This window comes from Camelina sativa, chromosome 17, assembly GCF_000633955.1.
Source record: "Camelina sativa cultivar DH55 chromosome 17, Cs, whole genome shotgun sequence".
Classification (NCBI taxonomy): domain Eukaryota; kingdom Viridiplantae; phylum Streptophyta; class Magnoliopsida; order Brassicales; family Brassicaceae; genus Camelina; species Camelina sativa.
This window is the reverse complement of record NC_025701.1, coordinates 18,244,595-18,249,970: the sequence shown is the minus strand read 5'-3', so window position 1 is coordinate 18,249,970 and position 5,376 is coordinate 18,244,595. Positions and strand designations below refer to the sequence as shown.

General features: G+C 31.8%; 1 long non-coding RNA gene across 1 annotated transcript; it reads left to right on the top strand.

The window, feature by feature from the left end:
• On the top strand, positions 2,437 to 5,036 carry LOC104757572. The gene is made up of 3 exons (XR_762474.1): positions 2,437 to 2,720; positions 2,991 to 3,056; positions 4,405 to 5,036. It is a non-coding gene; the product is annotated as an uncharacterized LOC104757572 (long non-coding RNA).

The following is a 5,376-nucleotide window of genomic DNA, read 5'->3' as shown; positions in this document are numbered from 1 at the left end:
ACCCGTGGTGTACCACGGGGTAAATCCTAGTTAAAGATGAATGATTTTGTGTCATTGATTGTATATGAAGGGTGTTATTGGATTCTACTTTACAAGGAATTTGATGATTTTAATAAATTCATAGAGTTTTTTTTTTTTATAATTTTGTTGATTAGTTTTTCCATAATCTTGTAAAGTCTCCCGAACAATATCTCTCTTTTGATGATATTTTTCATAATATTTATTTTATTTTGTGAAGAAAAGTATATAAAATCATAAACAATAACATTATAATTTTAATTCATGAATAATCAAAGACTCTGTTGTTTTAGTTGAATTACACAAATTTTTTATTGATTTTATAAAATTTTAACTCCAATAACTCTAAATTTACGATGATTTTAGATGATTTTTTACAATTAAAAACTGGTAACACTAAACTTTAACATAGTTTAATAAATTTTGATTGACTAACAACAGATTCTATATAATAATTAAAGTTATTAAAAATAATTTTTATCACAAACCAATAACGCTATAGTATTTATACAAGATACAATTATATATAGATAAGATGATATCAAAACATAAAGGAAATCTAAATATAATGATATCCCCTATATAATAAAACGGAAGTACACAATTTTTTTTTGTAGACTATATAATTTTTAAAAATTGGTTATAAAATAGGTTATAAATTAAATATATGTTGGTTACAAAAGATGTTATAGATTAATTGGTCAATCCGTGGACTATATAAATACACTTAAGAATATTTCTAAAGAATCCTCTTAAAGAGAATATTCAAATGATTTATACAATTTCCAAAATAAGATCTTTAGTATTCCATGTATTGTTACAAAATATATAATGTTAGGCATAAAAATATACTGTTAAGCATAAAAAATAATAAGATCTTGGTAATTTATCACATTTAATCGTGATTTATGAGATCATATTGTATAATTGAAAATAAAATCTTACCTAAGCACAATTTATATTAAAAAACTTTAACCAAACATGTTCAAAAATTAAATTAAAAACAAAAAAACATAATCATTTCTCATACATAAAATTACAAAATTAACAATATAAAACTTACAAAATATGTATTTTTTTCAAGCCATCATATTTAGCATATGATTTATTGCATAATGTTTTATCCAAAATTTTTTAAAAAAACAATCATATAAATTATATATTCTTTTAAATTATAATATAAATAAAAGAAATTTCAATTTGTGCCTCTAGCACGAATCTTTATCTAGTTTTTTTAGTTATTTGGCTTTCAAGAATGTATCCGTAATATCCATCTCCCCTCCTCAAATTGGAGTGTGCAAGTCGTGGATACCCAACTTAAATAAATGCATGATTGGTTCTTCCGCAATCACCGCAAACATAATATATTCTTGATAATGATACAAATTACAAATTATGTTTATTACGAATGGTCCAACTTAAAAATAATATTTTATATAGAAAGACCCAGCTCACAAATAACTTTTATTAAGAAGGACCAAACTTACAATGTATTTATATTAAGAATGACTACATGTTATTATTATTATTATTATTATTATTATTTGTTAATAATATAAAGTATTAAATACAATGACCCAACTTATTAATATTTATATGTACGTTTATGCAAAGGCATATTCTACTTAATTTTCGTATACTAATTTTGAAGATGCAGTATTTGGACGAGTGGATATACTACTTCAGATGGACAGAGTACTAGTTTAGGTGAACAGAATACTAGTTCGAGAACAGAGTATCAAGATAAGGAAACTAACTATGTCGGCTGATGACAAGGAAAGATCTAGAAGCATGAGACTTTGCGAAGGCTTAGAAGGCACATAGTGCGTTTAGAAGAATGAAGTGCTTCATGTTTAATTACATTTATATTGTGAACACGAAGAAAGAGGATAATTTCATAACCCATAAAAAAAGAAGAAAATTGTCCAAAATCTAGTAGAACTAAAATAGGGAATTTGCTTGTTGTATAGCATAGACCTAGTTCTATAAACAGGGTGTTAAAGCTATTGTAAGTTTTAACACAAACAAGAGAAAGATTACCTAGCTATTAAGTTTTAGCTTTATGGGAAAAAAGAGCTAAGAACTTAAAGAGAGTTTGAGGTTTCTTTAGGGTTTCAAGATTTAGTGTATAATCTTAGAAAGAGTGAATTTGAAAGAATAGAATAAACTTGTAAAACAAATTTAATTATTTTATTGTTTTTTCTGATTCATATTTCTATTAGGCCATCCTTAATGGGATAACTTTCCTCCTGTTCTAAGCCCAATTAATAATAAAAATAAGAAACAGTGGGCTTAGATCAATATTTTTGATCTTGGTTCAGAACTGATCCAAAAGGTGTTCTAATATTTTTCCTCTCCTCTGATTGGTCGAAAAAATAAGGGAGAGAAGGCTAATTTTTTCATTTCTTTCATTCGTAGCAAATCGTGTCTAGGGTTTCTTTCTCTTCTGGAAAAGGCGACAGCTTCGTTCTCGCCATCCTTGCCGCCGAAGCTCCATTTTCCGGCAATATAAACACCAAAATCAAAAGGATCTTAGCTAGTTCCGTCCTATTCCTTCCTTGTCTCCGTCGTTGTCTCCGTCGTTTCCGTTGTCCGGCTTTTGGCAAATCGAAACCAAATCTCGATCGAAATCAAAATCAAAATCGACTCGCCTTTGTCTCCTCCTCTCCTTTGTCGGGCAAATCTCCGGTCATACAGAGAAGGTTTGTCACAGTCGTTTCCTCTTTCAATCTTTGAATTAGGTTTTATCGATTTAGGGTTAATCTCAAATCTGTAAGATTTCGGTTTAGGGTAAACGATTAGGTTTCAGTGTAGTACAGGATTTGGGATTAATCATTATACGATTATAGTATAGGATTTGGGATTAATCTATATCTATCTATGATTGAATTCCGAGAGTTGTATTTAGATTTTTGTATCAACAATAAAACTGATGAATTAAACTTGAAATTTCTTTGTCTTGGAGTTTGTAGGTGAGGTCAACAAGTGGAAACTACACCGGATTCTTCAAGAAATCTGCGTTTGCTCGAAAGATAAAGGTTAGTCGCAAGGTTGGATTCTTGAATTGAGTTGTGATATTAGTGTTTATTCTGTGATTATAATTGGTTATGGTTTGGTTTTGTGGTGTCGGATGTTAGACATTGTTGTTGTCAAGTAAGTGTCTCTTTGTTTTGGTCTTTATGTCTCACCATATTTGTTTTGGTTTGGTATTGGTTTCATTTTGTGGTGTCGGATGTTAGACATAGTTACTGTCAAGTAAGTGTTTCTTTGTTTTGGTATGTCTGTCTCACCATCTTTGTTTTGGTCTGTTTTTGGTTTCGTTTTGTGGTGTCGGATGTTTTATCATTTGGTTTGTTTGTATGTCTCTTAGTTTTGGTTAGATTTGACTTGTCGTTGTGATTGTAGTTTTGTTCTGTAGGTTTGAGTGTGTGTAAGGACTTGTGAAACTGTCTGCTATTTCTAAAACTGTCAAAAATTTGTAAAATTTTCAAACTTGTGAAACTGAAAAAAATATTCAAACTTGTGATAGGTTTGAAACTTATGAATGCTTCACCAAATATAGTTGAGTAGTTAACAAATCTTTGAATGATTTACTTAGAAAAAATAGTAAATGACTTTTATTTACTACTGATTTGACTGAAGTAGGTTGTTGTTATTTACAATTAAAACTCCCTAACAACTCCTAACTTTTGATTAAATGATGGCTTCTTAACTTCTCTATATTTTCGTCAAACCGCTTTGCTTCTTAAGTCCATCTTGTTTTATTTCTCTTCTATCATCCTTCTTTTTGGCTCTTTCTTCCAATCTATCATAACTTTTACTTCTCTTCTAACATCCACCTTCGAACAATATCTTTTCTTTGTTTAATTCTGATTGCTATGGAATCAAACAATACTCCTAACAATCAGTCTCAACCCTACTTTAGCCTTCTTAACTTCCCATATGATAGCTTTGCTCCCAATTTAACATTGGTTCCTCTCAAATTCCTTATTTTAGTTCACAACCAAGTTCACTTCCGAGTGAACAGCCAAGTTCACAACCAAGTTCACAGCCGAGTGAAGCTCCTAGTCAAACAGAAGAGACAGCAGAACAGCGAAGGGAGAGAAGGCTATGGTCCACCCAAGATGATATGCTATGTTTTAATATGCTATGTTTAGTTATGTATGCGCCCTGACTATCTTGTTTGTTGTCTAAGCGAATATATGTTTTTAATGAATCCATTTTCTTTGTTTATGCTAAATGTTTTTCATGAATGTGTATGTTTTATATGTGATTCAATGTTTAGAATGGATCAATGTTTATGTTTGTTGTTCACTGTTTTAATATGCTGTATGCTATATGAACCCATGTTTAACTGTTTTAATATGCTATATGCTTCGGTTTCAGGTTGAACGAAGAAATGGACCGTGATTATGACTATGGTATAAACAGCCCATTAGACTATAGTACTGAGTCATCAGAGGAGGCTGAGACTTGTCACTATCCTCCGGAACCAGCTCCTGCGATTGGATTCACAAGCCTCCGGAACCAGGTCAACGTACCAGCTCCTGCGATTGATCCAGCTCAACTGAACCTGCTCAACGTACCAGCTCCTGCGATTGATCCAGCTCAACTGAATCTGCTCAACGAACAGGTGATCCAGCTCAACGACCAAATGATCCACCTCAAGGTACTTGTGATCCAGCTGAAGGATCAAGTGATCCAGCTCCAACACCAAGTGATACAGCTGACTGACCACGTGAACCAGCTCAAGTAATGTCTCGGATGTGTGGTTGTTGTTTGTTTTCGGATGTGTGGATGTTGTTTGTTTTCGGATGTGTGTATGTCTACCCGTGAATGTTGTTGTGTGGATGTTGTTTGTTTTCGGATGTGTGTATGTGAACCCGTGAATGTTGATGTGTGGATGTTGTTTGGATTTTTGTTTAGACTAGTTTGATAGTATGTGAACCCGTGAATGTTGATGTGTGTATGTGAACCCGTGATGTTTAGTATCATTTTGTTTCTTTGGATTTTAGTTTCATCACTTGTATATATGAGATGAGAAGAGCACAATGTTTTTTCATCAAAAACAAACATTTGCTCCTTGCACCAAAATAAACATTTCTTCCTTGCTCCTTCCTCCTTGCTTCTCTCTACAACAACAAATAATTCTTTTTCTTCTTTATTGCTATGGCTTCTTCTTCCAACAATTTTAACAAATTTCACTATCATTATGATCCAAATAATGATAGTATGAACCAATTTTTCCAAGAGCAATTTAATAATCAATTTGAAGCTGCTGAAGAGCAAATTCCGGAGGAAAAGACTACACGTACGCATATCGATAGACAACGGGAAGAAGGCCACGAACGTTTGTGG